Source organism: Rhinopithecus roxellana, chromosome 20 (assembly GCF_007565055.1).
Source record: "Rhinopithecus roxellana isolate Shanxi Qingling chromosome 20, ASM756505v1, whole genome shotgun sequence".
Lineage (NCBI taxonomy): Eukaryota > Metazoa > Chordata > Mammalia > Primates > Cercopithecidae > Rhinopithecus > Rhinopithecus roxellana.
Window position 1 is genome coordinate 77977267 of NC_044568.1, and position 24253 is coordinate 78001519.

The 24253-nt window shown below is 49.4% G+C and overlaps 1 protein-coding gene across 3 annotated transcripts in view; it reads right to left on the minus strand.

The window, feature by feature from the left end:
• The window catches only part of EMP2 (epithelial membrane protein 2), a 52869-nt gene extending 30832 nt beyond the window's left edge, over positions 1-22037 (minus strand). For 2 of the 3 annotated variants that reach the window (XM_030925368.1, XM_010370258.2), the window contains exon 1: positions 21872-21991. The gene's annotated coding sequence lies outside the window, so the exon portion shown is untranslated. Of the gene's footprint in view, positions 1-21871 lie in introns of all 3 variants that reach the window. The other variant, XM_010370257.2, reaches the window with a different exon arrangement.
• Between the last annotated feature and the right edge of the window lie 2216 nt (positions 22038-24253).

Sequence of the window (24253 nt, forward strand, 5' to 3'; positions counted from 1 at the left end):
AACATGCTTTGCAAAGCACACTGGGGACAAGGGAAGCAGAGAACACAGGTCACCCCCGAGTCCTCCAGGCTGACGGCTCTTCCCACCACTGCATGCAGGGCAGATACCTGTCAGTGAGGGGACAGTCCTGTCAAAAGGACGGGCAAGGACTACGACCCACTTTGTGGGTGAGAAATCAAAGTTAAGGAGTTTGTTCACATCATCCACTTTGCAGGTGGCAGAGCCAGAGCTCTAATCCCAGCCTTCTGATCACTGCCCCATTGCCCGTTCTTTAAAAATGGAGCAGTTATTCACCCAGCATTTATTGAGCACCTGGTATGTACTGGGCATGAGTAAGGCATGCTCTGTGTGCCCTGGGACTTCTGGGTCCCTAAAGGGCAAGGGTGTATAAACAGATGGATATGACGTGATGGCACGCGATGGGAGACACTTGTGCTGGGGTGGGAGCAGCATCAGCAGTTTCATGGAAGTGACACCTGAGCTGGGTCTCTCACGATGGGCAGAGTGGTGGGGAGAGGGTATCACAGGCAAGGAATTCGGGATACCCCATGGTGCAGAGTGGCACACTTGGGAGGAGAGCATGTGCTGGGCTGGGCCCCAGGATGGACCAGGACTCTCCACTGAGCAAGAAGTTTAAGGGCCTTGGAGACCACACGAAGGAGAGGGAATGTTATCCTGGAGGCCATGGGGGCTGGGGAAGCTTTGTAAGCAGAAAGGCATGATCTAATTCTAGAAGAAAACCATTCCACAGTCAGAAGGATGGAGTAGCAGGAGGCAACTGTGGGGAAGCTGTTGCAGCAGCCCTGTTGAGAAATGATGAGGGTAGCAAATGAGGTGGGAACAGAGGGGCGGGCAGAAGGGAGGGCAGAGAGTGCTTCCAGAAGCAGAAGCAACAGGACTTGATGATGGGCTGGGGAACAGGGCAAGGATTCTAGTGCCATGATCTGCACTGGGACGGGGAGCAGAAGGAGCACGTTTGAAGGATGAGGGAAACAGTTCATTTGGTTTTAGAAATTGGTGACATGGTAGAAATGTGTTCAGGTGGTTGGAAATATAGTCAGGACTGTCACTCAGGAGAAAATGGGCTGGAAACAGGAATGCTGGTGTCATGGGTACACAGATGGCAGACAAAGTCACTGGTAATCCTGCCCATGGAGATGAGAAATCCTGCCCAGGGAGAAAGCATTAAGGGAGAAGAAAGGATGGAAGAGGGAAAGCCAGAGAAGGAGACGGAGGAGTAGGCACAGAGGTGGGAGGACAACCAAGAGCCATGGCGGGACCCAGAAGCCAAGAGAGAAAAGACTAGAAAAATGGGACAAGGAGGGAGAATTAGCTCATTGGTCGACTCGGCAATCACAATTTTAGGGAAGTGAACTAAAGCCCTTTATTTTTCTCCGTGTAGCATCTCTCAGGGCCTGATGTTACCCTGTAGTTGTTTACTTCGATATTATGTATCTGCCTGCTACAGTGTCAGGGGCCTGGCATGTTTTTGCATGACAGTATTCCCAGCACTTAGAACACGTCTTCCTTATAGATGGTGCTCAGTGAATATGTATTGAATGAATGACTAAAGGAGTCAGATTTCAAGGAGCTAAAGGGCTAATAACAAGTCAAAACATAAAGCTAGATTTTTCTTTAAAATCTGGCAATAAAAGGAGAAAAAAAGGTTTATCCAGGGCCTGGAGTCTCTTCTCATAGAGGAAACTCCAGGCACAGATGGCTTCATGGGTGAATTCTGCCAAACACTTAATGCAGAATAATACCAATTCTAAACAAACTGTTCCAAGAAATTGAAGGGAAGGGGACACCCCCAACTCATTCTGTGAAGCCAGCATTGCCTTGATTCCAAAACCAGACAAAGACATTACACAAGAAAGGGAAAGACAGACCAATAGCCCACATGTGCACAAGTGAAAAAAATTTAAACAAAATTTTAGCAGATCAAATCTTCCCGTCAAGAGGTACAATCTATTTCTCCACCTGCTGAGGATCAGCTGGCCTTGAGATTTTTTTTTTTTATCAATAAAAGGTGGCAGAAGTGTGACATTGTGCCAATTCTGAGCCAAAGCCTCAAGAAGCCTCATGCATGTCCTCTTTTTCTCTCTTGCCCAGTAACTGTGTGAACAAGCCCAGGCTGGTCTGCTGGAAGGTAAGATACCACCTGGAAGACAGACAAGTGAAGGACACTTTGGTGAAGGACACCCTAGACCAGCCAGCCCCCAGCTGACGCACTAGCGGACCACAGACACATGAATAAGCCCAGCTGAGATCAGAAAAACCACCCGGCTGAACTCAGCCCAAATTCCCCACCTACAGAATCATGAACAAAATCAAAGTTTTCTATTTTAAGCCATTACATTCTGGGGTGGTTTGTTACCCAGCAAGAGCTAACTGATACAGTGGAGATGCTGCTTTATTAGATTCAGAGTTCCTCAAGGACAGAAACCATGACTCACTGACCTTCCCCTGTGCCCAAGGTTGCTCAGCAAATACTTGTTAAATGTTTGCTAGTTTGTGCAGCTTTCACAGAGCAGCTAATAACTGCTATCCTGCCAATGACTGCTGCCTGACCCTGACAATTAAAGGGCTCACTGCTGGCTGCTGTCATCCAAGGAGCTCCTATAATTACACCACCCAGTAAAACCACACTGCAGCCCAGAGAGGGTTAATGATATACCTACAGGCACACAGCATGTCAGTGTGAGAGTTAGGTTGATATGGATTACGCTGCTTGGGGTGAGGCAGGTGTCAAATATAAGGTGTTCCCCAGCCTCACACCCATTAGTTTAGGACTATTCTTTCCTTCACAGAGCACCTTGTCTTGGTGACTTTCAAGTAATCCCCAGGCCCATCAGTCACTCTTGATTTAACAGTTTTTCCTCTTTCTTTTTCCTTTTTTCTTTTTTTTTTTTTTGAGACAGAGTCTCACTCTGTCACCCAGGCTGGAGTGCAGTGGCACAATCTTAGCTCACTGCAACCTCTGTCTCCAGCATTCACGTGATTTTCCTGCCTCAGTCCCCCAAGTAGCTGGAACTACAGGCATGCACCACCACATCCAGCTAATTTTTGTATTTTCAGTAGAGATGCAGTTTCACCATGTTGGCCAGGCTGTTCTCAAACTCCTGACCTCAAATGATCCACCCGCCTTGGTCTCCCAAAGTGCTGGGATTATAGGCATGAACCCAGCAGCTTTTTCCTCTTTCATAAGTGACAAGATGTATCATTTTTATAGATGGATCTTTGCTGGCAAGTTAAAGACTGTGCATCACTGTCAACAACTCAGCCAGGCCCAAGGAGTTTCAAGACTAGGAAACCAGGGCCTCACCTGGTTAACCAGGAAGTTAACATAGGAAGCAGCCACAGGGTAGAATATGAACAGGAAGTAATTTGAGTGAAATGAGGTAAGAGCACAGACTTACGCCAGACTGACTGGACTGTAGACTAGCAACTTAACCACTAAGTGTCCCTATTCCTCCTCTTATCTCTAAAGTGGGGATGACATTGGTATCCCTACTCCCTGAACTGTTGGGAGATAATGAAGTGAAAGTAGTTAGAACAGCATCTGGCATGTAGCAAATGCTATGAAGTGTTACTGACACAGGGCAGGCGAGCCCCCAAATTGGGGCTTCACCCAGGAGGGTTCTTGGCTTCACCCAGGAAAGAATTCAAGGGTGAACCAGTGGTGTTAGCAACTTTTATTAAAGTGGCAGTGTACAACAGCAGCAGAGGGACTGCTCCCTGGGGAGCAGGGCTACCCCATAGGCAGTATGCCTGGAGGTAGTTCACCACTTTTAAGTATATGCCAATTAGGGGGTGGGTAATGTATAAATGTCTAGGAAAAATGAGGCATCAGGCAGTTGCCATGGAAACGTGCAGTCACTTCTGCGTGGACATGTCTTACGGTGGCCAGGTGCAGTGGCTCATGCCTGTAATCCCAAAACTTTGTCAGGTTGAGGTGGGTGGATCACCTGAGGTCAGGAGTTTGAGACCAGCCTGGCCAACATGGTGAAACCCTGTGTCTCCTAAAAATACAAAAATTAGCTGGGCGTGGTGGCAGGCACCTGTAATCCCAGCTATTCAGGAGGCTGAAGCAGGAGAATCGCTTGAACCTGGGAGGTGGTGGTTGCAGTGAGCCAAGATTGTACCACTGCACTCCAGCCTGGGCGACAAAGTGAGACTTTGTCTCAAAAAAAAAAAAAAAAAAAAGGTACTTCTGCCCTGTCCCTATTTTAGCTAGTCTGGTGGTCTGATGTGTGAGCCCTACCTCCCAGTCCCACCTCCTGCCTCATTACCAATCGCTGCCAGCATCATAGTCAATGACTCTGTCATAGAACAGACACCCCCAGGCCTTTTTCTTCCCCAGAAAGCTACTGTTCTCTCCTCCCATCCACATTGACTACCACCATTCTCAGAAAGGAAGCCACCAAATGGAAATAAACCGCCAGGGCAGCCTCCAGGAGGGAAGGAAATGCAAACAGACAGCTCAGAGCATGTGGACAAGCAGGGGACATTTCAGGCACTGTCCCAGCGACTCTTATGTCGACATTTCCCCAAATCTGCCATTCCTGCTTAGCTCACTCACTTTTTAAACTTATATTTTTATAAAAGGAAACCTTATATTGCAACTGAGATGGAAAGTCAGCATCACCTGCCATAAATAGAAGGTGCTGGAAAAAATAAATACAATGAAAACAAAACATTGTTATTAAATTCCAGCTCCAAGCTCTTGCTGCTCAAAAGCTCCAAGTCCAAGGCTGGGTTTCTATTTCTTTGCTAAAACAGGATGTCACACATGTTTGGGAACTTTTAAAGACATATTTGCACAAAACTGAAATTTCCTCTTTGAAGAGGTGAAAGAGAATTTAAAAGGGAGTGATTTGAAAGGTATTCTATGTTACTTAATGTTATGTGTGTGGTCCAACAAAAGCATCTCAGATAGTTCACTTAATAAGTCAACTTGTCTGGGTCACGGTGTTTCTATGAAGGTGTTCTGGGATGAGATTCACATTCCAATCAGTGAACTCTGAGTCAAGCAGACTGCCCTCCCTAACGGGATGGGCCTCATCCAATCAGTTGAAGGCCGGGTAGAACAAAAGGCTGACTTCCTCCGAACAAGACGGAATTCTGCCAGCAAATGACCTTCAGACTTGAGGTCAAGGGTGGGACAGCAGATTTTGAATTTGCCAGCCTCCATAATCCCATGAACCAATTCCCTAAAACAAACTCTCTCTGTAAATATATATGCACCCCTTTGGTTTCTCTGCAGAACACTGACTAATACAGCATCACTCTCTCAGGGTACCCAGGCCATAGGGGCTCACCAACCCGAGAGCTGGAAGGTTGTCCCTTAACTGGGGACTTGAGGTGGGGAGGGATCCAACAGGAAGTGATACCACCATGAAAAATTTAACACCAGGGCAGATGCTGAGCCAGTACCATGGGAAGTCATTCCCATGAACTTGGAATCCCACAGTAACATTTCCCTGCTAGCATGCCTAGGGGGCTATGAGGTGACCATGCTGGAAAGAAAGGCAACCTCTCAACCTCTTGCCCATCCCACTGGAGTGCTTCTGATGATGTTGCATCTGCTCAATGACATTGTCCGGCTGTGCAATTGGGAAACCGACTCAACACAATGGGAATCACGCACTCATGCAGTCTCAGCTGAAAGGCGCTGGTGTGATCATGAGAACACCCCACCCCCAGCCTCTGCCTGGATTATTTGTCTAGCATCCAGTTTCCATCTGAACATGCCCCGGGACTGGGGACCTCACCATTGCCAAGACCACATCTGATTACTGGACCCTAAGCTCCAGAACAAGGGTTCCCAAACTTCAGTCATTTGTCTACTACCTTCTCGAGTACAGCTGGAAGATTTTCCTTCATAATTGTCCTTAAATCAACCCACTTTCTAACATAAATACATGTATTTTAAAAAGAAATCTTTTGGCTCCCTGGGAATGGAAAATCAGCATCATTTGCCATAAATAGAAATTAATTGTGAAATAAATACCCCCTACCCCCAAAGTTCACAAATTCTGGTTCAAAGCTATTCCCTGCCATAGGAACTAAGCTGCAGACCTGCTCTAAGTTAAAGAAGGGAAACTAGACTTAAAGAGGCACTAAACACCTTAGCCTCAGCTAAGATTCCCCGTTGATGGAATCAGAAGAACTGAAAGAGAACTGAAAAGGGAATTGCTTTCCCACTGAGTGATTTAATGTCACTTAATGACAGAGCCACCTAAAATCACCCCAGCATCATGAATTCCACTGTGTAGAAAACAGCATTAAACAGGGATCTCTCTTCCATTGATTCCAGTTCTGTCTTCAGTGGTCTCCAACCAGGAAGCCACAAAGCGGGTGCCCTCACTTCCTTCCACCTCACCCAGCCCACTGCCCTGGGCCCAGCCTGTCCCAGAAGCTCTGGCAGGGCCTAGCTTAGACCCAGGAGCCCTGGCCCCTAGGAACCTGGTCTAGACCTATAAGAATTTCCCCACTGGAAGCTTCCTGTGAGCTAGGTATCAGGACAGGCCTTAAATTAAAACCTGGGGAAGCAGAGAAGTCGACCCCTCACAGACAGCTGGTAGGAAGATAAAATGGTGCAGCTACTTGGGAAAATCTGTCAGTCCTCAAATAATGAAACACAGAGTCACCCTGTGACCCGGCAATTTCCATCCTGGCTATACACCCAAGAGAAATGAAAACAGACGTCCACAAAAAGCTTGCACATGAACGTTTATAGCATTATTCACAATTGCCAAAAGATGGAAACAACTCACACATCCATCAACGGATGAATAGATAAATAGGATATGTACATCCATGCAATGAAGTATTAGCCATAAAAAGGAACAAAGCACTGATCCACACCACAACGTGGATGAACCTTCAAAATATTATGCTAAGTGGGCTCGGGGAGGTGGCTCACACCTGTAATCCCAGCACTTTGGGAGGCCGAGGCAGGTGGATCACAAGGTCAGGAGTTTGAGACCAGCCTGGCCAATATGGTGAAACCTGGTCTCCACTAAAAACACAAGAATTAGCCAGGTGTGGTGGTGGGCGCCTGTAGTTCCAGCTACTCTGGAGGCTGAGGCAGGAGAATCGCTTAAATCCCGGAGGCAGAGGTTGCAGTGAGCCAAAACTGCACCACTGCACTCCGGCCTGGGCGACAGAGTGAGACTCTATGTCTCAAACAAAACAAAACAAAACAAAACATAAACAAACAAACAAAAAGAAAATATTATGCTAAGTGAAAGAAGTCAAGCACAAAAGGCCATATATTCTATGATTCTATTTAGATGAACTGTCCAGAAGAGACAAAACCATAGAAAGAAAGTAGATTTGGCCGGGCGCGGTGGCTCATGCCTGTAATCCCAGCACTTTGGGAGGCTGAGGTGGGCAGATCACGAGATCAGGAGATGGAGACCATCCTGGCTAACACGGTGAAACCCCATCTCTACTAAAAATACAAAAAAATTAGCCAGGCGTGGTGGCGGGCGCCTGTAGTCCCAGCTACTCGGGAGGCTGAGGCAGGAGAATGGCGTGAACCCGGGAGGCAGAGCTTGCAGTGAGCCAAGATCACGCCACTGCACTCCAGCCTGGGCGACAGAGTGAGACTCCGTCTCAAAAAAAAAAAAAAAGAAAAGAAAAGAAAAGAAAAGCCAGAAAGTGGATTCTTGGCTGATTAGAACTGAAGGAGGATAGGAAAATGGGGAAGTGATATCTAAAATGTATACAATTTCTTTTTGAGGTGAAGAAAATATTCTAAAATTGTCTGTGGTGATAGTCGCATATATCTGTGAATACACGAAAATACAACGAATAGTACGCTTTCAGAAACTCATTAAACAGGCCAGGTACAGTGGCTCACACCTATAATCCCAACACTCTGGGAGGCAGAGGTGGGGGGATAGCTTGAAGCCAGAAGTTTGAGACCACCCCAGGCAACAGAGCAAGATCCCATCTCTTCAAAATCAAAACATTAGTCAGGTGTGGTGGCACACACCTGGAGTCCCAGAGACTCAGGAGGCGGAGGCAGAAGGGTTGCACGAACCCAGGAGTTTGAGGCTGCAGTGAGCTATGATTGAACCACTGTACTCCAGCCTGGGCAACAGAGCAAGACCCTGTCAAAACAAAAACAAAAACAAAAACCCTCCTTAAACAAAGCTTTTAAAAACCAGGAAATTCTGAGTTCACTGGAAGCTGGTATTTAAAGCCTCTGTCCCCCTGGGTCTAATGCAAGAAGGATAGCCTCTGTTGCCTCTGCCATGTGAGGGAGGGTGGAAACCATGGGTCAGGAACCAGGGTCTTGAGTTGGAAAGGGCTGGTCTGGGCTGGGAACCCTCTCAACCCTCAGACCATGCCACAGCAACAACTGATCAGCTACCCTCCAGGGCCTGGGACAGCATTCAACAGGGATCTCTCTTCCATTGATTCCAGTTCTATCTTCAGTGGTCTCCAACCAGGAAGCCAGTTCTCCACTTCTCTGAATGCCCCAAGAGGTGGGGCGTGTGTGTCCCCATTTTCCCAGGTGGCTACCTGTCCATCAGTGTGTTTGCTGAGTACACACAGCATGCAAGGCTCTTTGCAGGCACTATGGAAAGACAGAGAGACATAGACCACAGGGTCCCGGCCCTCACAGAGAGCTAAAAAAAAATGTGAGGTTGGTTTCATGCCTCAAATCAGTGCCCCTTCTTTTTCCCCAACAAACCAAGCTCATCTCCCACCCCTCAGAGTAGTGGGACCTTTGCGTGTGCAGATCCCTCTTTCTGGAACGTTCTTAGATCTTGATGTAACTGACTTCTTCTCTTCATTCAGCCCCAACTCCTCAGTCAGCAGAGAAGCCTCCCTGGCTTCTCTGGTCTATGTGACCTGCTTGCCTTCAGCTCCTGAATCACTAAACGTTACATGCTATTTTCTTATTTATCTCTGTGCACTTCTTTTTTCTGTCTTGCCTCTCTGGAGTGGAAGCTCCCAGCGGGCAGGGATTTATGTCTGTCTCATCACTGCTCTGTCCTGGTGCCCAGCACAGTGCCCAGCCCACAGCAGATACTGAAGTCATTATCAGTGGAGTGAGGAATGCTGTTTTCAGGAGCATTCTCCTCCCCATGCCAGGTCTCGTCAAGAAGCCTCAAGCCTCGAGATGACAGTATAGCATTCTCTTCCCACGGCCTCCAGCTCTCTGACTCCTCTGAGGGCAGGGAGCATGAATAATTCCATGGCTCATGATCTGCTTGGAAACTGTGGTAAAAACACAGTGAGGATGCTTGAGGCAGGGGGAGAAGGGGCTCAGACCAGGCTCTGGAACACATGAGGGTGGGAGAGCCAGGCATTCGGTCCACAGCCCAGGGAGGGCCAGGAAACTCAAGGTAAGGCCAGGTGTGGAGGGTCAAGTCCAAAGTGAGGCTTTAGCAGGACGGGACACTGGTTATTCAGGAGCCCTAAGACCTCCTGAGGAAAAGGCAAAGTGGAGAGACTTGCATTTCCCCAAAGAGGACTGCCAGGGCCCTAACATCCTCATACAGCAAAACAAAGCTCTTCTTGATTTATATCCTACTAGGGTTGTACATGGACTCACGCTGTGTGCAGCATGAGATACCACAAAAGCAAGGGCAAACGGAAGAATTGAGGCGTTCAAGCTAGTCTCCACCAGAATACTGTCTGCTTGGGTTCATTGCAACCCCCCTTTTATAGATGAGAAAACGGAGGGGTAGCAAGGTTAGGTACCTTGTCAAAGGTCATACCCCCGGTAAGTGGCAGAGCTGGGAGTGGAACAGTCATACCCTTCCCCACCATCTTGCCTCAGGAAGGCCAGAGCTATGGAATAAAGGAAGATAGACACAGAAAATACAGCAAAGGCTTAGACGTGATCAATTTACAGCAATACCAGGGCTGCAGAGAAATCAGGCCGCAGGAAGTAGAAGGGTATAGCATTGGGGCTTTACTTTAAACCAATTAAATCCGAACCTCTGGGGACGGCCCCCACCAATAGGTGCTAAAAGATGCCCAGTGATTCCAATAAACAGCAAAGTTTGCAAACCACTCCCCTTGGCCCTTAAATGAAAACATTCAAAGCACCAGCTGCCTCATGTTCCTGATGAATTGAGGTCAAGTATAGCTTATACACACATATATATATATAAAATATATTTACATGTGTATCCACAGGTGCCTCTCAGATTGCTTGGTTCCACAGAGAGAACTAAATCCTTTCTTCATGCCTCCTGGGAAAGAGAACAGACTTATTTTCCCAACACCAAGACCCTGCCGCTAGAGTGGTAAACCCGGTCCCACTAACACACCAGCGAGTGAAGAAAAGTCCTTGGTGCATCTTCCTTTATCTTTTGTTGCCTCCAACTGGCCCTGCCAGGGAGTCACAGGGTAACCTGGGGCAAATGGCACCTGCTCACTGGGCCACAGTTCCTCCCAGACAGACCAAGAGGATGGTCGGATTAAAGCCGCATTCCCTAAGCATCACCACCTTAGGTCCGGTTACCTAGAAGCAAAGGCTGGGGTGCAGATTCCTGTGCTAGGATTTTCTTTTCTTTTCTTTTCTTTTTTGAGATGGAGTTTCACTCTTATCACCCAAGCTGGAGTACGTTGGCACAATCTCGGCTCACTGCAACCTCTGTCTCCCGTGTTCAAGCAATTCTCTTGCCTCAGCCTTCTGAGTAGCTGGGATTACATGTGCCCGCCACCACGCCCCGCTAATTTTTTGTATTTTTAGTAGAGATGGGGTTTCACCATGTTGGCCAGGCTGGTCTAGAACTCCTGACCTCAGGTGATCCACCCACCTTGGCCTTCCAAAGTGCTGGGATTACAGGCGTGAGCCACTGCCCCAGCTGTGCTAGGGATTTTCTAAGGGATACTCTTGGGTGAAACCAAGAAGAAAGTCATCTGAAGCCTGCACCTATGACAGCCAGAGGTGATGGGTACATGATTCAGCAAATGGGACCTGGGTGGGGCCCCACTGTGACCATTTCTGTGGGTGCACCACCTGTTCTACTCATTACTCACAGTTTTCCTTAAAACACATTAAGCTTAAATTGATTCATTTTTAAAATATTTATTCTGTTCTGTTCTTTGTTTTTTAAAACAGGGTCTCACTCTCCCAGGCTGGAGTGCAGTGGCATGATCCCAGCTTGCTGCAGCCTTGACCTCCTGCGCTCAGGTGATCCTTTTGCCTCAGCCTCCTATAGATGCATGCCACCACACCTGGATAATTTTTTTATTTTTTGTAGAGATGGGGGTCTCCCTAGGTTTCCCAGGCTGGTCTTGAACTCCCAGGCTCAAGTGATCCTCCCACCTCAACCTCTCAAAGTGCTGGGTTTACAGGCATGAGCCACCACACCCAGCCCGATTCATTTTTTAAACACGCATTACACTGTAAATGGAAAATCAGCATCACTTGCCAAGAGACATTTAAGTAATACACTGAACACAAGCATAATACAGTCTTTAACATCGCCTGTATGCTACAGCAGTCATTTCCAAATGCCTGCGGGCGTGCAGACCCCACTCAGGGTGTGTTGATGATTAAGCCTCTCTCAGGCTCTGGTCTGGGAAGAATGTGACCCCGTGTCACACTGGTATAAACGGATGCTGATCATGCCACTCGGGCCTGATGTGGCTCCAGACAGAGCCAACTGCAGGAGGGAGAGGGAGCAGCTGCCCTGACCCTAGTGACTTCTCAGGGCTTCCAAACCCGCTGCCCCTGCAGCCTCCAGCTCAATGGTCACCCAAGACTTGGGGTCTCCCTTCTCCCACTCCTCCCCTGGGTCCGCTGAGACGCTGGGGATACATTATGACGGTTACTGGGGTGCCCTGGGGAACTACTGGATAGGAATTGATGGTCCCTGTGCCTGCCAGCCCTTGCTGGGCTTAAACAAATACCATCAGAACTAATGGCAGAGGAGAAAATCTGACTTAACTTAAGGCTAGAAAGCATCCCTGAAAAAATGGTGAGTCTTTTTTTTTTTTCTTTTTTTAAAGACAGTCTCACTCTGTCACCCAGGCTGGAGTGCAGTGGTACAATCACAGCTCACCATAGCCCTGAATTCCTAGCCTCAAGCGATCCTCCCGCCTTAGCCTCTGGAGTACCTAGGACTACAGGTGCACACCACCACACCTGGCTAATTTTTATTTCATTTTATTTTTGAGACAGAGTCTTGCCCTGTCACCCAGAGCTTGAGTGCAGTGGCGTGATCTCAACTCACTGGAACCTCTGCCTCTTGAGTTCAAGCAATTCTCCTGCCTCAGCCTCCCGAGTAGCTGGGACTATAAGCCATGCACCACCATACCCGGCTTATTTTTGTATTTTTAGTAGAAACAGGGTTTCTTCATTGGCCAGGCTGGTCTCGAACTCCTAACCTCAAGTGATCCGCCCACCTCGGCCTCCCAAAGTGCTGGGATTACAGGCATGAGCTACCGCGGCTGGTTGGCTAATTTTTATTTTATTTTTTGTACAGATGGGATCTCACTATCTTGCCCAGCTTGGTCTCAAACTCCTGGCCTGAAGCAATCCTCCTGCCTCCGCCTCCCAAAGTGCTGGGATTATAGGCATGAGCCACCATGCCTGGCCTGGTATGAGTCTTAAAGGTCTTAAAGGATAAAGAGAATTAGCTGGACAGAGAGAGGAAGGGAACATGGAAGAAGAAGGACAAGGGAAAGAGCAGGTAGAAGCAGTGGTGAGAGAGGATTAAGAGACGCAGGAAATGGCCAGGCCCGGTGGCTCATGCCTGTAATGCCAGCACTTTGGGAGGCTGAGGCAGGCGGATCATGAGGTCAAGAGATAGAGACCAGGCTGGCCAACATGGTGAAACCCTGCCTCTACTAAAAATACCAAAAGTAGCTGGGCATGGTGGCATGCGCCTGTAGTTCCAGCTACTTGGGAGGCTGAGGCAGGAGAATCGCTTGAACCAGGGAGTCGGAGGCTGCAGTGAGCTGAGATCGCACCACTGCACTCCAGCCTGGCGATAGAGCAAGACTCCGTCTCAAATTAAAAAAAAAAAAAGAGTTGCAGGAACTAAGAAAAAAGAGTGGGCTAGAGTAGAAAGCAACAGGGGAGAGTGATGAGTCCAGAGAAGGGGTTAGTTAGACCAGTACGTCTCACCACCAACCGCACTGGGGCACCTGAAACCCCCTGTGCCCTGGCCCCTGCCTCCAAAGATTCTGATATCATCATTCTCAGGCGGGGACTGGAAATCAGCATTCTATCCAGATTGCCCAGGAGAGTCTGAGGGGCAGCCAGCCAAGGACCTCAAAGTTAGATCATGTAAGGCCTGGTTTTTGCTTAGGAACAGCTGAAACTACTGAAGAATTTTAAGTGGGGCAGGGGAAGTGACTTGGTCAGCTTTGTGTCTCTATCAGATCCTTCTGGATGCATACGGAAAATGGACCTCAAGACCAGAGTGGCTGCAGGGACGGAGGTCATGGAGCTTGTGCAATTGTCAAGGCAAAAGATGGCAGCGGTCTGGGCCAAAATAGAATCCACTGAGATGAAGAGAGGGGATGGATTCCAGAAGGACTGAAGGTTTGCATGAAGAGACAGAGGACCGCTCCAGGCTTCCACTGTAAGCCAGGGAAGGGTGGTGGTGGTGTATACTGAGAGGCCACCACTGGTGGCTCAAAGACCAGCCTGCTCTACTGCTCTCAGCCTCTCCTGCGCTCTAGGCCCTGGGCTTTAGGGCTCATGACCATTCATCTGAATTTCAACACACTTTCCGCAGTAATAAGAGAGAGGATTCAAGGCTAGCTTGCCACATTTTACTCAAAAGATCGTATCATCTCATGATCTGAATATATTCAGAGAAGTAAATGAGGGAGCAGGAAAGAAAGGGGTTTTTCAGTTTTCTTCTGTACCCTAGACAGACAAGGGCAAAGACCCTTAAAAGATTTGGGTTTCAGCTGGGCACAGTGGTTCACGCTTGTAATCCCAGCACTTTGGGAGGCTGAGGACAGAGGATCACTTAAGCCCAGGTGTTTGAGGCTGCTGTGAGCTATGACGGCACCACTGTACTCTAGCCTGGGTGACCCAGTGAGATCCTGTCTCAAAAAAAAAAAAAAAAGATTTGGGTTTCTCTTGACCCTCCCATAGACGATCTTCCATCCACTGCTAGATAAATTCCATTACAGGGGCCGAGTTTATTTTTGTTCACTGCCCGGCTCATAGTACGTGGCCAATAAATGTTAGAATGAACACATGAGGAATAAATCAGCACAGATGACCTGTCACAGAACTCCCAAGTTCAGGAATTAAGGATTCTCTCTGGAAAAAAATGTCACAGCCTGGGAGTCAGTTTGCAAACTGCATCCCCTTGACCCTCCACATGTCTGTACACAGCCCCCTGCAGCACCCCACAATCCAATTCTTTGTTCCCACTGGCATCTGCCTACTGTCTTCAGAATGCACCTGTCACCCTTCAGCAGACACCATTTTATTCATGCAACAGTTACGAAGCACACATTCTGGGACAGATGAGGACCTCAAGGCTGCAACACTGTGATGAGTTAGAGCAGCTCCCATCCCCACTCCAAAGACAAATGTCCACTATAAGACAACTGGGACCCCAAAGCTTCTCCTCCATCAGTTCTAGGAGAGAAACAGAACCCTTCGCTTCACAGTGGAAGGGAGTGGTCAGCATGGGTTTGTTAGTTTTTTTTTGTTTTTGTTTTTTTAAAGAGATGGGGTCTTGCTCTGTCACCCAGGCTAGAGGGCAGTGGTGCAATCTCAGCTCATTGCAGCCTCAAACTCCTGGGCTCAAGCGATCCTCCCTCCTCAGCCTTCAGAGCAGCTGGGACTACTGGTGCGTGTCACCATGCCTGGTTCATTTTTCTATTTTTTTTTTTTGTAGACACAGGGTCTCATTATGTTGCCCAGGCTGGTCTCAAACTCCTGTGCTCAAGCAATCCTCCTGCCTAAGCCTCCCAAAGTTCTAAAACTACAGGCCTGAGCCACCACACCTGGCCACGGTTAACCCCCGTGAACAGCAACCAGACTGGAAACACATTATGTTCATTGGCATCTGCAATGTGATGTTCCAAGGGGGATGCTTCATGGGGACTGGACAACACCTGCTCAGATTGGTTACCATTTCCTTATCTCTGGATTTCCAAAACAGTTCCTAACTGGTCTATCCACAGAGTCTCTGACCCCCACCACAGTCAAACGCATCATCTCTCCCCATCCTCACACCTGCACAACCTCCATTGCTTACCAAGCTCAGGGAAAATGAGTGCATTATATATTGTAATTCATGAAGATCCTCTCTTGGTTACAGATAAGACTTGAGATAAGATTGTATCCTTTCAATCCAGTTCCTTCCCTCCCCTCCCATCAGAGACAACCAGACAGACCTACTCCGAAGTCTCCCTCCAGACATTGTTCCTCATATAAACATGTGAGGCCACAGAAAATACAACAAGAATTTCTGTTTATGTTTATATGAATAATACATTTTCCCACATATACTTCTTCTGGTTGTTCTTTTTTTAAACTCAGTAATGCCATAAAGCACTTTCCATATGGGTACAATGGATAAACCTTGCTTTCTGTTTTTTTGTTTTTGTTTTTTTTGAGACAGAGTCTTGCTCTGTCACCCAGGCTGGAGTGCAGTGGCACGATCTCGGCTCACTACCACCCCCATCTCCCAGGTTCAAGTGATTCTTGTGCCTCAGCCTCCCAAGTAGCTGGGATTACAGGCGCACACCACCACGCCCAACTAATTTTTGTATTTTTGGTAGAGATGGGGTTTCACTAGATTGACCAGGCTGATCTTGAACTCCTGAACTCAAATGATCTGCCTGCCTTGGTCTCCCAAAGTGCTGGGATTAGAGGCTTGAGCTACCGCGCCCGGCCCCTTGTTCTTTTTAACTGCTGTAAAACATTCTGCAAAATGGCTGATGGATATGTAAGTTGCTTCCACTTTTCCTTTTCTCTGTTTCTTATCTATCATTGGATATTCTATTCCAATAATGCTCCATAAGCATCCTCACACCTGCCTCCTTAGCCACATTCTTGGGGATGTGGAAGGGAAGCTGGCTGCACACTGGCCCTGCTCATCCCTCCCTGCTCCATCTCCCTCCCTTCATGTACCCAGCACTGAAGACAAACCAGGCACCCACTTCTCCTCCAGCAGGGTCCCTGCTCACAATCTCTGCCTTTTCTTTTTAAAAATTATACATTTTTTTAAAAATATATACTTTTTTTTTTTCTGTCACCCAGGCTGGAGTGCAGTGGCGCAATCTCGGCTCACTGCAAGCTCTGTCTCCCGGGTTCACACCATTCTCCTGCCTCAGCCTCCTGCGTAGCTGGGACTACAGGTGTGTGCCACCATGCCTGGCTAATTTTTCTGTATTTTTGGTAGAGACAGGGTTTCACCGTGTTAGCCAGGATGGTCTCGATCTCCTGACCTCACAATCTGCCCACCTTGGCCTCCCAAACTGCTGGGATTGCAGGTGTGAGCCACTGCGCCCAGCCCATATATATATTTATTTTTTTAATTTAAGAGATGGGTTTCACTCTGTCTCCCAGGCTGGAGTATGTGGAACAATCATAGCTCACCACATCCTCAAAGTGTCAGCAGCCTTAAAGTGGCAGCCTCAAAGCCCCAGGTTCAAGCAATCCTCCTGCCCTAGCCTCCCGAGTAGCTGGGAATATAGGTGTGTGCCACCAGATCCAGCTAACCTCTGCCTACTCTCTCACTGTTCCTTATTGCCTGACCTTTCTGGAACCATCACTGCTTGGGGAATTTGAAATATCCTCCCAAGCCCATCTCCAACACCACAAGATTAAGGAAACCTTTGCACACCACATATGGTGGGCTTCTCTGAAACCACATCTTATGGCCCTGCTCCTGGAGCTTGCATTCTTGGACTTGTCACCCCCAACGCTAGATGATAACCTCCTCTGAAGACAGGGAAATTTCCCATTGTATTGCCAAAGCCTGCAGCAGCTCATTGCACAGGGTTGCTTAATCATAACCCATCAAGATTAAAGTGAGGAATCCAGCCTCTCCCTCAGCCTTCCTTTGCTTCAAGCAAACCACAAACAACTCAAGCCACTTCCATGTGCATCAATATATCATCTCCTCTGATCCTCAGACAACTGGCGAAGGTCATCAGAGTGGAATCATGACCCTCATTAAAAATGAAGGGACTCCCTTGGAAGTTAAGTGGCAGGTCTCGGTCTGAAGCTGAACATAGGGACCTCTTTGCAAAAGAGGGGCTTGGTCTGGGAGCTCTCAGATAATCTTTCAGGACGAGTCGTGTTTCAAAAAAGTGTGACAAGTCCATCCCAGCCCCTCTTATAAAACCATCTCCCAAAAAGCAGGCCCTCTAGTACTCAGATTTTTGCCAAATGCAAGGACCACTGTGCTTCTTAACTAAATTCTTTGAGTATCTTAAACTGTTTTAAAGTTTACAGCATCAACTTTTGTTTCAACCTAAGCAGAACTATCTGTGAAACCATGGGTTTGTGTACTACTTACATTTTTTCCCCCAATACCAATCAAGAAGAAGACATAATTATTCTTTTCTGTGTTTATGCCATGGGACTTTGAGAATTATCTTGTGTGACACCAGCGGTAACACGTTTTGGAAAACATTCATAAGATCAACAAAAAAACTTTGGGTCTTATTTATTCACTGCAATTTTTTTAAATTCATTGCATTTTGAGGAAAGACAGTTCAGAGAAGTTTGTGATCAGGTCGTCAGAAAGAGAAATCTTCAAAGCACACGACTTTGCGATTGGGAAAACCTTGCTTGATCTTAGACTATGAGCGGTCTGCACTGAGGGGCTTGGCTTGTGTGTCTTTATATCCCGCATGGTGATGGCTATTTTGCATCCTAGATTTCTCAGGACAATCCTGGTGTCAAATATCACCGTGGTGACCCCTCCCTCAGCTCTGGACCCAGAGTTCCAGGAAGCTTCTAGAAGCTGATGTCATCTAGCCTGTCCCTAAAGAGCAGAAACTGGAGAAGTCTCTTCTTCATCCTCCGTCCCTTTTACATCAACAGAAGCCCAGCTTGCTAAGGAAGATGAGGGCCCCAGGAATTCAATTATTCACTTTAACAACTACTAATTAAGCACCGGAGATACTGCATGAACAAAACCAACAGTGTCTCTGCACGGGAAGGAGGGAGGGACTTATTCGGCCAGTTCTCCTCCAGTCTCCTTCCTCCCTGTATCCTGCCGCAAGATGGGCCAGCATTCCCAGGGTTCAACAGCTTTGCCCGGGAGCAACCCAGTGCTCAATGGGAAGTGACCTACTGCCTGAGCAGGGCTCTTGCTCACCATTGTCCCATCAGCATGGGAGCACCGAAATCCAGCATCCTGGACAGACGACACGTGCTATAAGGGTCCCAGGCCCTGGGGATCTGGGCCTGGAATCCCACCGAACTCCCCTCAGCTGTGAGCTAGATCTAGCCCTGGGTTGGCTACCAAATTGCTGTGTGACCTGGGCAAGTCACTCCACCTCTCTGAGTGTCCCTAGCTGTCAGTGTGATCCTGGGACATTCTAAGGTCCTTATGCCCTGAAATTCTCCAGTCTTAGCCCAGGGCTGTCCCGAATGCAGTGAGCGCTCACCCTTTCAGGCACCTGGAGGAGCATGAGTACCTCTGGAGCAAAGCAGGACGGGTGCCCTCCTCACCACCACCAGCCTCCGCCCAGGTGTCAGATTACCAGCCCGGCACTCTCGCTGGGTGGCAGCTCTGCCTCTGATATTTTTAGACTCCCCCCTGGCCTGTCCCTAACAAGAGCCAGATGCATCTGATTCTTGCCACAGTGCTGCCGAAATTGCACTCTTTGGCTAACTTCTGCAGGGAACCAGACTTCACCACTCCTGGGGTGAGAAGGGGAGACTCCTCTTCCTGCCACCACCACACCAATCCCTATTCCTTCCCTGCACATGCTGAGGCCATTGTCCAAGAGTCAGGCCTCCAGTACTTTCTATGATGCCAACTGCCCCTCTTTCTTCATTCCAGCTGCAGCTGCCAATCACGTGCCCTCCTGAGACATCCCGACACACACACACACCCCTCCTGCACAGGCATCCCAAGGCTGGGAGAGCTCTGCCTCCTCAATCCCAGTGCCTGGGGCCCCACCCCACCTTTGGGTAAGTCATGTCACCTCCTCCCATCTGGAACTCCCATGGCTGGAGAGACCCGCCCCATCCCCACCTTAGCCCCTGTAGCCCGTGTCAGAGTCCCCACTTGGCTACAGAGCTGGGAAGCAGCCACATGTTGACACACACACACACACACACACACACACACACACACACACACACAATTATCTGACTCCCCCGCTCCCCACAAAAGGAGAGTAGCTGGACTCATGCTTCCCAAACAAACCTCACCAAGCAGCCAGCAGTCCAGCACCAGCCCATCTAGCCTGGAAAGACATTTATATATTTTCATCTCGACAGACTTCCCCTCCTGGTCCCGCGTGGCGCAGTTTACTATGACAAAGAAGTGGCCTTTGCTGTGCCCTCCAGACCTGGAAGGCTGTATAGCAGAGGCGAGGGCAGGAGAGCGTTACTCTATGCCTAGGGTGAAAAATGGGCTGGTTGATCCACCCTGTGAATTACCTGTTGCTGGAAAATGGGGAGTCTGTGCACATATGCATGTGGTTTTAGCTCCTGCTATGAAGATATTATGTGAAAGGCAGAGGAAAGAAACTGAGGTGAAACATTCACTTCCGTTCCAGGAAGAAAGGATTTAAGTGCCATTACTGGGGTGGGGGTGGAGAAGCAGGGACGGGTTGCTAAATGCATGTGTTCCGTAGCCACAATAAAATGCCACCAAGCCCTTTTAGCCCCTCATTAGCTAGACCCTAATCTGGGGTGGTGCCAGGTAGAGCGGGTGCACCCCCTCCTCCCGCCTGCGGTGGGGCAGTGTCAGCCCCAAGCCTCACCCTCCTCACAGGGACGTTTCCGCCTGGCCCTGCCCTCACCCACTCAGCTGGTCAACTCCGTGTTTCCAACACAAACACATTCTCTGGATTTCAGGCGCACCTCAATCTCTCCACTTGAGCGGCAGAGGAGGCTCCAAACTGTGGCCAGCCCTCTGCCTCCTACTCGACTCCCTGCTTCCCCACGGGATGGAGGTGGTGAGATCCAAAAATCCTCAGTGGGAAAACAGGTTCTGCACCTTCCTGCCACCTCCATGCCTCTCCCTAGGCTGTGGTCTTGGCATCTGCCAAGGCCCCCGTGGGCATCCACGCCCTGTTTTCCCCAGAAGGGTCTCCCCTCATTCCCTGCAAACCAGCAGGACATCTCCAGGTGGAAAGAAGGGAAGGGCTTGGGAGGCAGATGGAGGTTCAAGGTCTAGTTCTTTGCATTTACCAGGTCAGTGGCCTTGAGCAAACCGACTTAGATCTCTAGCCTGTTTCCCCACTTGCAACAGGAGAGTGTGCTGGAAACAGCTCAGGGGTGAGGCTCCCAGGGAGAAATGGAGATGAAGCGCGAGCACTAGCCAACTGCAAACCTCCAGCAGCTCAGGTCGCCATCCTTCTCCTTGTGTGACTCCTGGGAAACCAGGACCCCCTCCCTTCCTCGTCCTCTTTAAGCTTTCTTAACTGGAGGCCAAATTCCAGGAAGAGGTGCCCAGCAATAGTATGTTGGTTCTTAGATTTCTCTGTGATTCAGACTGGAGTGCAGAGGTGGCTAGAGGTGGCTTTAAAAAAAAATTTTATGATAAAATATACGTAACATCATAATCATCATTTTAACCGATGGTAAGTATACAATTCAGTGGCATTAAATACCTTCACAATACTGTGTAACCATTGCCGCTATGTATACCCAAAACTTTTTCATCCTTCCCAACAAAAACTCTGTCCCATTAAACAGTAACTCCCAGTTCTCAGGTACCCCCAGCCCCTGGCAACTACCGTTCTACTTTCTGTCTATAAAATTTGCCTATTCTAGGTGTCTCATAAATCACGCTGTATTTGAACTGGAAGCTTCTTAAGTCCCTCTCCAAGCCCCTTACTTACACACAGCTGAATTTTAAGATCAAGGCGCACACACACACACACACACCCTCAAAGCTTGGGAGGGGCAGTGCTCACTTCCTCAAACCTGAAGCTGGCAGGGGTTGGACTCCGTGGCCTGGAGGGAGAGCTTTGCCCTGTGGTGTCTTCGGAGTCCCCATGTCCAGCTCCACATCTTCACCTAAAAGACCTCCCTGGAGCGTGCTCAGGTCTCCGGATTTGCTGAGCTCGTAGAATCCACACCCTGAGCTGCAGCCTCCCCTCCCTCTGGAACCCATGGGTGTGGTCTCGCCTCTTTAAAGACCCCCAAGCCCTACTAGAGTTGGCAGGGAGAGAGGTGTCATCCCAGCAGCGCCTCCGGGCTCCTCCACCGCTCCTGACCCCCAAGAAGTCGCTCCTCGCCGCTCGGGGGCGCGACGCAGCAGCGGTGGGAGCCGAGAGGGGTGCGCAGCCCAGGAGGACCCGCTGGCCCGGCCTGGCTCACCAGTCCTGCCCGAGCGGCGAGGCTGGGGACGCTGCCCGGGGGTCCCTCAAGCGACCTGGGGATCTCCCTGGACTCCAAGGGCCCGGGGTGTGAGTCCGGCGGGTCGAGAGGAGGCGCCCTGACTCCTCCCCAAACTTTTCCCGCCCGCTTCGGCTCAAAAGGCGTGGGAAGCTGTCCCGGGGTGGCGAAGTGGAATTCGGGGGCCCGAGCGAGCGTGGCGCAGACTGGAGGTCGGCGGCATGGGTGGCACCTCGGCCCTCCCGTTACTGTCACCAATTCCGGGAGTTGCTCCCGGTCCAGTAAGTGAAGGGGTCGCGTCCCTGCTGCCCGGGCGTACGCGATCCCGGGGCCCCCCCGATGTCGCCCCACGCCCTGGGCGCGCCCGCAACTCACCCGGCGCTGGCGACGGCGCTGGCTGCTGGACCGACGGATCGGCAGGGGTGCGAGGCGAGGCCGCCGTGCTGTTTTGACGCTCTGGGCCGGGACTGCGCGCCCTCCCTCCACCCTCTTGGCTGCCGGGCCCCTCCTTCCCAGTCCAGCCTCCCGGGCCGTGACGTCAGGAGCCGGGAGAGCCGAGTGGGAGGGGCCGCCGGCGAAGGGAGAGGGCCCTGGAGGGAAAGGCCGAGCCCTGGAGCGCCCTGGCGCCCCCCAGTCCCCGCCCGCCTCCCTGCGGCTCCGTGGCCAAGTTTGGGGCGGAGCCGGTGGCACGGGCCCGGGGGAAGAGGGAGAAAGGGAGGCTCCCAAGAGCAAGGGGCTTCCCTTCTCTGCAGGTTTCCACATCCCTCTCGTTCTCTTTCCTCTCCTCTTCTCCCCTTTTCTTCCTCTTCCCTAAGGAGTTTTGGAATCCGGGCTCCCTGCTCTAGAACCCCTTCTCTGACCTTTTATGAACTTCCTGAGCTCGTCCATAATCTCCCCTGCCTCAGTTTCCTCTTCTGGAAATGGGAGTGATTATAGGTCTTAAGGTGATAATATGTCCACAGTGCTTGGCTCATGGTACCTGTTCCGTAGACGTCAGCCATTGTTATTTTTATCATCTCACCTGGAGTTCCGGCCTTGGTGTGACATGCCCAGCAACCAGTCTTTAGACTCTTCCAGGACCCCCCCCACCCCGTTCACTACCCCCACCAATACACACACACACATACATACTCACACTCACACAAACCACTCCCCACAGCCTTTCAACCCACAGTCCTGGAAGTCAGTGTCCCTGGAAATGACATCAAAGGAACTGCCTTTCTTTCCAGCCTCAGTTTCCCCATCTGGAAACTGGGAGGGCTGATCTGCTCTAGGGTCTCTTGGGAGGACGGGGGAGGAGACCAGAGGCGCCTGAGCCCCATCCTGTGTGTGGAAGGAGGGAGTGGGAGTCAGTGTAGTTTTACAAATTGAAGAAATTCCAAAACAGGGTCACAACATATAACAGTATATTTTAAAACTTTTAATGTAACAAGTTCATGTTACTTGCACATACCCCAGAATACAAGGCAATTGACTTGTGCCACTGACAAGAGAAGGAGAACCCCTTTTAAGAAATGTTAATTTATTGTGCAATTGTGTGCTCTGGTTGGACTCCATGTTTATATTTTCTGTTGAGCATCTTTTTTTTAATGCTGCTGCGGAGCTCTGTCACGAGAGGGCCTTGCTGGGTCTAAATCAGAGATCCTTGGGGGATTTGAGACCCCCCTCTAAAGGGCCATCCCCTCCCCCAAGCCTTGAGCTTCCCAAGTTGGCCTAGGGTCTGACCTGCCACATCTCCTTTAATTCTATTGTTAACCAAGACTCTCATCCCCCAAGATAATTGTGTGTGTGTGTGTGTGTGTGTGTGTGTGTGTGTGTGTGTGTGTGTGTGTGTTTGGAGCTGGAGAGGGGACAGGAAGGCACTAATAGGAACTGAGTCCTCTTCCTCCATAAAAGGGGAGGAGAGTGAGGTCTGGTTGCTATAGAGGAGGGCCAGGCAGGGCCCACCTACCTGCCTGTGGCCATGTGGAGGAGAGAGAAAACCCCAAAGTGCTCCCAGGTAGGGGATGGAGCACGCAGGTTTCTGCATTTGCTGAGGGCTTAGTGTGTGCCCGTTACTTTACAAACATAACCTTCAATAGAACATGGCAGCCCTGCAAAACAAGTTGCCCTCATTTTATCCGTGAAGAAACTAAGGCTCAGAGAAGCTACACCAGTAACTTACCGAAAGGTTCTATGCAATTGATAAAGTTTGGGTTTGAACCCAGACTCACTGCAGCAAACCCCATTCTCTTTCCACCCTATCGCTATTTACCAAATGCTAGCCACACTCAAGCTCTAATTTTTGCCATATCCACCTTCCACCTGAACTAGTATTCACTTGCTTTCTTTACATTAACTCCGTTTATTTTGTTTATTTGAAAAGAAAGCCCTATATTGCCATGGTAAACAGGAAATCAGGGCCATCTGCCAAAAATAGAAGACAAACTTATGAATATCAACACTATTGAAATAAAACAGTGTTAGTAAATTGTAGCAGATACTGTTGCCTGAAAGAGTCCGTGAGTCTGAGGTTTAGGGTCTATTAAAAGGGAGCCAGGTGTGGTGGTGCTTGCTGGTAATCCCAGCTGCTTGGGAGGCTGAGGTTGGAGGATTGCTCGAGCCTAAGAGTTCCGAGGCAGCCTAGGCAACATAGCAAGACCCTGTCTCTTAAAAAAAAGAGTGGGGGTGATCAGCAAGATGTTAAAAGCATGCTAACACAGAGAAGTCTTTTTCCTGTTATCAGAACTATTGCAAGATCATTGGAAAAGAGTGTCA